Source organism: Helianthus annuus, chromosome 2 (genome assembly GCF_002127325.2).
Source record: "Helianthus annuus cultivar XRQ/B chromosome 2, HanXRQr2.0-SUNRISE, whole genome shotgun sequence".
In the NCBI taxonomy this organism is placed as follows: domain Eukaryota; kingdom Viridiplantae; phylum Streptophyta; class Magnoliopsida; order Asterales; family Asteraceae; genus Helianthus; species Helianthus annuus.
The window spans coordinates 77,852,136-77,862,446 of record NC_035434.2 but is presented as its reverse complement, the minus strand read 5'-3'; the positions used below and the strand labels follow the sequence as shown (position 1 = coordinate 77,862,446).

The 10,311-nt window shown below is 38.8% G+C and overlaps 1 pseudogene; it reads right to left on the bottom strand.

The window, feature by feature from the left end:
- Positions 1-1,095: 1,095 nt before the first annotated feature.
- The window catches only part of LOC110892852, a 31,175-nt pseudogene continuing 21,959 nt past the window's right edge, over positions 1,096-10,311 (bottom strand).

Here is a 10,311-nt window from a genome sequence, read left to right as displayed (position 1 = left end):
GTATGTTTAAGTGTTTTTATGTGTTTTATGGCCATAACTAGTTTTAAAACACTAAAACTATGTTTCTATTCCAGTTTTAGTGTTTTGGTAGTGTCCGGTTAATTGTTCGGTTGTCGGTTCATTAAAGTGCTAAATTGTGTAATTTATAAGGTATGAAGTAGCTTTTGTGTCATGGTTTCAATCCCAACACTTTACAATTTATTCTGGATGTTTTAGGCTATTTCTGCATCAATTTTAACATGTAAATTGCTGAATTTGGCTGAATTCTACAAAATTCGTTGTTTAAAATGCGTTTCGGACAATTTTTAGTGCTTATTTGGGCTTCCGAAAAGTGTTAATGTAAACCCTTGTTCAACCACTTGGGTCTTAATGTATTTTGATGTCCGACCTACATCTAAGTCTTAAATCGATTGTTTAACTGAGTACTGAAGCTATGCTGATATAGCTTGTCTAACCAGTGAGTTTTCAAATTGTTTCAACGCAACACTCAAATTGTTTCATAATGCGATAAATGAATTGTTTCACATGCATGATTTAAATGTATGACCTGCAAGCATATAATGTTGACGTTTAAACACATAAATGTAGACAATAAATAATTACTAAAGTAGTACAGAAGTTACCGGTTTCGTGCCGATTGTCACAGTCTCCCCCAGTTAAAAGAATTTCGTCCCGAAATTCAAGCAGAGTTATCCCTTGCAGGAGTTTCCTCGAACAGGTGGGGGTACTTGGCTTTAAATTGATCCTCACGTTCCAAGTATACTCGGGTCCGTGTTGAGAGTTCCAACAGACTTTAACCAGTTTAATGCGACTTCTCCTTGTTTTCTGGACCTTCCAGTCCATAACCTCTTCAGGTTCTTCTGTGAATCAGAGTTTATCGTCAATGTGTACCCCATCTACAGGGATGATAACTGTTTCCTGTGTTGGACACTTCTTGAGGTTCGACACGTGGAACGTATCATGTACACCATTAAGTTCCTCCGGTAGCTCCAATTAATACGCAACGCAGTGGCGGATCCAGGATTTTCCCTCAGGGGGTGCACATATAAAACAACTTCAATAAAACTCTAAACAATAAATGTCAATAAAATTTTCTTACAGTTGTCCTCTACGTGATTTCATCTTTTGGAAACGATCAATTACAACTTCATTTGTAACACTTTCAAGTGCTTCTTTTTCTATTGCACAAACTACACAAGCATTTAGAAAATCTTCACCTATTCGATTACGCAAATTTGTCTTTACGATCTTTACTGCTGAAAAACATCTCTCAACTGTAAAGGTTGCAACGGGTAAAACCAATGTCAGCTTTAATAACCGATACACTAAAGGAAATGATATATGTTTTCTCGTTTCCACCATAACTCTAGCAAGATCGGCAATCCCACTCAAGTTAGAAAAATGTTCATCTTTTCGCACGCTATCAATGTACAAGTCAAGTTGATGTGCAAGAACAACTTTCTCCCCATTATCAAAATCATCTGGATAAAACTCACACAATCTCATTAACATTGATGCATCAAACTTGGAAAATGAGTCAAACGGGTTGAAAGCCGTCATGTTTTGAAGTAATTCTGTGTTAACCTCAGTAAAGCGATCACCAAACTCTTGAATTTCCATATCCACAACAGTGTTAAAACAATCAAACTTATAATAATGTTGATTAGTCATATCGTACCTTTGTCTTTTGACTCTAGGACCTCCACCACTGATATAGTTTTCTGTCATGTCCATGATTTCAATGTTATGTTTTTCACAAAACAAATGGATTTTCTCTAAAAGGGGATCAAATCCACTTTCTCTAAACTCTTGCAACTTTCCTTTAGTCGTTTCCACCAATAAAACGGCTTACCAAATGTCTTGATCTTTTCTTTGAAGAGCTCGTGATAATATATCTGTAAGGCCTAAAATGTGTAACATCAAATGCAGATAAAAAGCAAATTCAAATGAGCTTAAAAACCATATCATTTTGAATGCTTGATTTTGGGTAGAAGAGTTATTGCATTCCTTTTTAACATATTCAAGCACTCTAATGATAGAGGGAAACATGTCTACCAAACGTATAAGTGTTTTATAATGGGAATTCCATCTTGTATCTCCCGGTCGGATAAAAGAAAGCTCTTGGTTTAACCCACTTCCTGTTTCTAGTATACCACTATCAATTTCCTTTTCCACTCTCTTTTTCTCGTTATAGCGAAGTGTCACGGCCCCCGACCCGGTTTGACCCGTTTCAGGAGCCGCGGGACAGAAATCCCATGGTATTTAATTTAGGCAACAACGGAAGTCTTTTAAAAACAGGATCTTTCAATATTTAAAACTGCCCGTTTACATAATTTAGGGATAAAACCCCGATAATTTACAATCATTTGATTTCACCGGGAAATCTTTATTTCTCAAAACATGTTTCTTTATTTATTTACATTGAGCCACTTTTCTAAGCTTGTAGTGCTTCACGGCACTTTTCTTTGCTCACAACAAATCACCTGAAACATGTTTTAAAAATGTTTTGTCAGCGGGGAAATACTGAGTGAGTTCATTCAGGTTTTATAAAATGACCCTTAGTTATAAATTACAGCATAAGAGCGATTACAATGGTTTATATCTTATATTTATCTGGCGCCGTGTCACAATGGTGACGATGGTCATACCACTATTAAGTCAATGAACCCAAATAGTGATGATTATCCCTAGTAGGTCAATGAACCTAACTGGGAGAAAATTAGTAATGTGCACAATACCCCACTAGCCAGTGATTCAAGATATCCATGACTTAGTCCCTGTAATTATAACTTTTGAAAATAATTTGGAGTATTGTAAAACAGTTGATAAAAAGAGAATGACTCACAAGCGGTGAGAAAAGAGAATGGACTCACATTGCAGATTTAACGAGCAGTGTATAAGCCTACTGATTTAGCCTTGTTTAACCTAATTTAATTCACAATACACGCAAACGGGGTTAGTAACTAATACAGCAGTTACGTCAATTCACGAGATTAAACCCTCACAACGATTAACAAAGTGCAATACTTAACAATTCAGCGGATTCACAACGAATGACTGAGTATAGTCCAAGTTCGAACAGCACTCAAACATTCAAGTCGAAATCATGATGAATAACAAAGTATAAACTCAATTTGAGCAGCACTTAAACAATCGTTGGATAGTTACAATCGATCGGACGTTGAATCGTAATAGCGATCGAGTTATTACCCTGATTGCGGCAGCGATTCGTGAATTGTGTGTGTTGTGAACGATTTCTGCTATAACTCAGCGTATATAGTGAGTTTTTTCGTCGTTTAAGCGCCCAATTTCAAGTCCCAGACTCCTCTATTTATAGTAAAATTTTGACCCCCCTCGCGTGACGCGAGGGGTCCTGCCCTAGGCTTCGCGTGACGCGAGGCCTCATCTATTTTCTATAGGTAGCCATGTGTATTTGTAGGCTTGCTGTGTTGACAGTTTCTTAAAATTCGTTTTTTGACAACGAGTTATTTAGATAATCGTAACTAGGGTTTTACCCCCCTGAGTTTTAGGGGCCCTGTTTCTGATTCTGATGATTCTGAAAATTTTAGGGTTTGTGTAGAATCACTTGGGTGTCTCAATTAGGGTTTCCTTAGTAGATAATTAACATCATAAGTAATGTTTTTAGTGAGAGTTGTTACATCCTCCCCACCTTAATAAAAATCTCGTCCTCGAGATTTACTGGAATAGATGAGGGTATTTCCACTTTATTTCTAATTCTAGCTCCCAAGTGTATTCTGGTCCTCTTTTTGAATTCCATTTGACTTTGACTAATACTAGTCGTTTGTGTTTGAGAAATTTGACTTTCTTATCTTCTATTTGCAGTGGTTTCTCTATAATTTCAGCTTTTTATTTACCTCTACATCTTGAAGAGGTACTACCAGGGATTCGTCTGATAAACATTTCTTAAGACTGGATACACGAAATACCTTATGTACTCCAGCTAACTCTTCTGGTAGTTGTAAACGATAAGCAACTGGTCCTATATGTTGGATCACTGGAAATGGTCCTATGTACCTTGGATTTAGCTTTTCTTTCTTACCGAATCTAACAACTCCTTTCCAAGGAGATACTTTTAATAGCATTTTGTCTCCTTCTTGAAACTCCAACGGCTTTTGTCTATTATCTGTTATAACTCTTCTGGCGATCTCTAGCCGTCTTTAGCCTTTCTTTCGTGATACTGAATATCACAGTCGTAGTCACTTAGGATTTTCATCCATCTCCTTTGACTCATGTTTAATTCTTTTTGCCCAAATATATATCTTAAATTCTTATGATCCGTATAGACAGTAAACTTACTTCCATACGGATAATGTTTCCAAATTTTAAGGGCAAAATTATGGCTCCTAATTCTAAGTCCTGAGTGGTATAGCTTTCTTCGTGCTTTTTCAATTACCTTGATGCATACACAATTACCTTTTTGCGTTGCATTTAATATACATCCAAATCCTAGCTTTGGAAGCATCACTATATACTTTAAAATCTTCTGTTCCTTCTGGTAAGGCTAAGATTGGGACATTTGTTAATTTATATTTTAAGATCCTAAAGGCTTCTTCTTGTTTAGGTCCTTATTCAAACTTAATTGTTTTTACAGGTTTGCTTAGTTAATAATATAGCTATCTTGGAAAATCCTTAATAAACCGTCTATAGTATCCGACTAAACCTACAAAATTCCTAGTTTCCATTGTGGATTGCGGAACTTGCCATTTGATAATTGCTGCTATCTTATCAGGATCTACGGGAATACCTTCATGATTCACCATATGACCTAGAAATTACACTTTTGGCAGTCAAAATTCACACTTCGAGACTTTGGCGTAAAGCTTTTCTTTTCTTAACAAAGTTAAGAGTGCATGCAAGTGCTGATGACTTTTGGCATAATTAAGTATACCGTCGATGAAGATAATTACAAATTTATCAAATATGGTTTATAGATCCTATTCATCATGTCCATGAATGCTGCAGGTGCATTCGTTAATCTGAAGGGCATGATTGTAAACTCGTAATGACCATACCTAGTCCTGAAAGCAGTTTTAGGTATGTCTTTCTCTTGTACTTTCAATTGATGATATCCAGAACGTAAGTCGATCTTAGAAAAATATCTAGCTCCATGAAGTTGATCGAAAAGATCATCAATCCTAGGTAATGGGTATCGATTCTTAATTGTAATTTTATTCCATTCTCTATAATTAATAGATATTCTCATCGATTCATCCTTTTTCTTAACAAACAACACTGGTACTCCCCAAGGGGATGAACTATGTTGTATGAAACCTTTACTTAATAATTCATCTAATTGATTTTTCAGTTTTAATATTTCTGTGAGTGCTAACTGATAAGGTGCCTTGGCTATTGGTATAGTTTCTGGAATTAGATTAATCCTAAATTCTATCTCCCTATCTAGTGTAATCCTGGTAACTCTTCTGAGAATACATCTGGGTATTCTGAAACTACAGGAATTTCCTTAAGTTCTTTACTCTTGGTACTAATGATTACTGAACTAATATATACTATTCCTTGCTTTCGTTCATAACTAGCAACTTTCATTACTGATATGAACTTCGTGACCTTACGTGGTTTATTTCCTGTAATCATAATTACTTCTCCGGCGGGTGCCTGAATTTCTATAAAGTTCTTATCACAGAGAATTTGAGCATGGTTGGCTACTAACCAATCCATTCTTAACACAACATTAAATTCAGCTAATTTCATAGGTAATAGGTTTGCAAAGAACTTATGACCTGAGAGTCTTATATTTTCCTTTTGCAAAATTTTGTCTATGCTAACAGATTTTCCGTTTGCCGTTTCGACTGTAAAGATTTGCCTAATGTTGGTTAAACGTAAGTTAAGAGCTTGACAGAATGAAGTATTTATAAAACTTTGGTTTGCACCAGAGTCAAATAATACTTTTGTGTAAACGTTGTAAACTAAGAACGTACCAGCTATCACGTCTGGAATGAGCTCTGCTTCCTGAGCAGTCAGTTGGAAGGCTCTTACATTCCTTTTTGCTTCTTCTGCAGGTTTAGCTTTATTGTTAGATAGTTTGTTCAGTTTTGGACAATCTGGCCTAAGATGTCCAGCTTCTCCACAGTTGTAGCAGACTGAAAATCTCTTCCTCCTGCAGTCTTCTTCTTGATGCCCCGGAATTTTGCAAAAATTGCAATATCCTTTGCATCTTCCAAAATGCTTTCTTCTGCAAGAATTACAAAATGGGCTAATGGAAGATTGCCCATTCCCTCCTTTCTTGAAATTGTTATGGTTACCCGGACGGAATTCTTGAGTAATCTTTTGGGCTACTTCCTTCCTTCTATTTTCTTCTCTTGTCCGTACTAGTTCGTCAGTCAGAGTATTGGCTAAATCTACCGCATCATCAATCGTGCGAGGTTTCGCAGCCTTGACATATTACGGATTTCAGCAATCAATCCCCAAATATAACGAGAAATAAGTACCGGCTCTGGCGAAGCCAGGTTGGTACTACTCGAGCATACTCGAAGAATGTCGAAGTATACTTTCGACAATCTACATCCACCATCCGGTGGTTTAACAACTTATTTGTCATTTGTTCCTTTTCATATTCGGGACAGAATTTTCTTTCTACAAAGCTCTTAAATTCTTCCCAGTTCATAGCATACGCCATCCTTCTTCCTTTTGCTTGTAACACCGTATTCCATGTCACACCCCAACCGATGGCGGAATCATCGGGGCGCGGCACTGAGCGAAACAGATTGTCCAGAAGTTTCCACAACAACTATTATTACAAATTCAGTTAAGTGATACGTCCCATACCGTATCCCAAATAAATAAACAAGTTATCATAGAATACAACTAAACAAATAGTACTGTTTCGACAACTCAGATTTAATTTATTACAAACCAAATGTTTAAAAGTACTGCCCAGAGTCATTAAGACTCGTCCGGACAAGATCTACAGACAACTAATGCCATAGATGCTTGATCGAACAGCTCCAATGGCTCCATGGCTATAGTTTATTCGCTCCTAGAGACCCCTAGGTAGACTACGACCTACCACTGCTAGATGGGCTCTAAAGCTTTATTATTGCCTCGCTTTCCTAGCAAGTAAGCATCCTAATTACCTGTCACATACGTTAAAATAAAGTCAATACATAAAATGTAAAGGTGAGCACACAAGTTTGATAATAGCATATAGAGTTTGAATAGTTTACGCATAACCAGGCACGTACACAGAGGAAAACGATGCATGTTAATTATCGACATGGGACCATCAGTACCAACGACTGCGGGTTGACCGTCCGAGACGGTTCGCAATACATGATTACCACCGTAATCCATGCAAGTATTTGTCCTTAACAACCCCCGTGTGAACGGGTGCTGAGTCCAAACTATAGTACTATGTTGCTAAGGCAGGTAGATAGCACTCCACGTGTAAACATAATAAACAGCATTCATTTAGTCAAATAGCACATGCAATTCGGTCAGCATTCAAATAGTTTGTGTTTGATTGTGATTTAATAGGTAACGTATGTAACACCCAAAGTGCTAAAGCAAAAAGGGATCGAATATACTCACAGTGATTGATTGTGGATTGAAGGGAGCGCTGAGAGTAAGATCAGCCTGAATAGTTCAATAGCATAACGATAAGTAACGCGGAAAAGTAAACAAGTATGGATGGATCGAATGGGCTGGTCGATCGAACGGCAGGTTCGATCGAACGGCCTGTTCGATCGGCTAGTATATCCGGTTGGACAGTCCTGTTCGATCGGCCGGTTGGCTCGATCGGCTGGACCATTCGAGTGGATTGTTTCTTCCTCTGGTGTGTTTGTGTTAGAGGATTTGAACTTTGGAAGTTTTTGTTGCAGTATTTGAGAACACTGAAGGGTTCCTACCTTTCAAGTCGGTCGATCGAGTGGTTCGCTCGATCGGCTAGCTCACTCGATCGGCTAGCTCACTCGATCGGCTAGGAGTTTCAGGATTAGTCCTCAACTGAATGTCACTCGATCGAATACTCTGTTCGATCGGCTGGCATTCCCTACTACGAACAAGTCGTGAAAACGATTAAGTGCTGAAGCATAGTATCTCATGATCCGAACAGTAATGTTTACCCATCGACTGACCCCTTCGATTGAACATTACTTCGTCAATACTATACTTCAAAAGTTTGGAAGTGTGGGACGATGTGCTAACCGATCGGCTGGCCCGGTCGATCGGCTGGCATGTCCGATCGGCTGGGCTGTTCGAACAGCCTAGCCGTTCGGCCAGCATTTCTGACCTGGTCGGCCTTTCGTCTAACACTTGGTTGTTTGTTTATTTGTCATTCTTTCAAGGCATCTTGACAACATGTTGAACTATGAAAACCTTCGTTCCTACCTGTTCCCTTGGCTCGAACAGGAATCACCCAAGTCCGGCCGGTTGAACGGTTCGGAATGTCGGTTTAGAGTTTAACCGATATCGGGTTAACCTTGTACATAGAATCCGAATCTTGAACCCCTTAACTGTTAGAAGGATTGGTTAGCCGGTTCAAGCTCCGTTTTTATTGATTTGAAAGCATTGAGTGTAAAAGAGTTGAAAGAAAGTTGGAAATCCTTCTTTCAATCCTTCACATCATGAAAATGTTTAGATCTATGATGGATCTTAACTTGTTTATGTGGAAATCGGTTAGATCTAAGCTAATCATAGTGGAATGAGGCCAAAACATGATGTTCTTCAAGAACACCATGATGACATCACCCAAGAACACTTAGATCTTGGTGATTTCACGGTTAGAATCCAAGTTTTGAAAGATAGAAAGGTGTAGAATCAAGTAATGATCAAGATCGTACAAGAATTAGAGTGAAAACTTACCGGGATTAAGAGAAATCTGAGAAAAGGTGAAGAAGATAGCTGGTTCGGTTAGAGCTTTCCAAAAATGGAAAGTATGACAATGACAGCCCTATTTATAGGCTTCCAAAAGAGGAAAGTGGCAGCCGATCGGCTGGGAACTCCGATCGAGTGGGCAGCTCGATCAGGATGCCTTCCTGTTCGGTCCGCCACGCACTTCAAGTATTTTGCGATGTTTTTCGACGTTTCGATTTCGAAGAACGATGATACGGATACGATAGAGTTCCTAGTCAAATTACTTTTAATGCCAACCACTATATCTAACATACAATCTTCTATAAGTCACGTTTCGATGTCGGTTTCGATTGAGTTTGATTGCTTTTCGAGTTTCGATTCGATTTTCAGTTGATTTGCTTGAATACCACCCCAAACATAAAGTAAGCACGCACAAGTAACACATAAGGCACACACGCATGTATAACAATACCACAATTTAATAATTCAATGATTCGAGTCTCGAGCTTGATTGATTGTTAGATCGGTTTGATTACTGATTAGGTTAACTTTATCGCATTGTTACTTCCTATCATTCACCGTCGTAGATCGGTTCGCATTAAAACACGTTCGATTACTTCGATTCTTGCTGAATACAACACTTATTCCACATAATACAACTAAAACACAAAATCGACTATCTACAGTCAAAGAAAAGTCAAAGTTGACTTGGACTTTGACTTTGACATTCGAAAACACGGGGTGTTACAGCCTCCCCTTGTTTAGGGAATTTCGTTCCGAAATTAGGCTCGAAGGCTACACGACACCGTGATTTACCAATTTGGTGCTTCAGATCTATTTATTTAAACAACTGCGGGTACTTGGCCTTCATGTCGCTTTCGAGTTCCCAAGTGAACTCCGCACCTCGTTTGCCTTCCCATCGGACTTTCACGATCGGGATGCGAGAGCGCCTGAGTTGCTTGGTTTGGCGATCCATGATTTCGACAGGCTTTTCCACGAAGTGTAACGTTTCGTTGACCTGAAGATCGTCGAGTGGTACGATTAGATCATGATCAGCAAGGCATTTTCGGAGGTTAGAGACATGGAAAGTCGGGTGGACGTTACTGAGTTCCTCCGGTAATTCGAGTCTGTAGGCGACTTTTCCGATTCTTTCCAGAATCCTAAAAGGTCCAACATATCGAGGCGCGAGTTTCCCTTTCTTGCCGAATCGGACTACACCCTTCCAAGGTGATACCTTTAGGAGTACGTAGTCACCAACTTCCAATTCAAGGGGCTTGCGTCTTTTATCGGCGTAACTTTTCTGTCTGTTCCGAGCTTTTACCAAGTTGTCTCTTATCTGGTGGATTTTGTCAGTCGTTTCTTGTAGAATCTCGGGACCGGTTAGTTGCAAGTGACCGATCTCGTGCCACACAATAGGCGATTGACATCTTCTACCATACAAAGCCTTGAAAGGTGCCATTTGGATGCTGGCATGATAGCTGT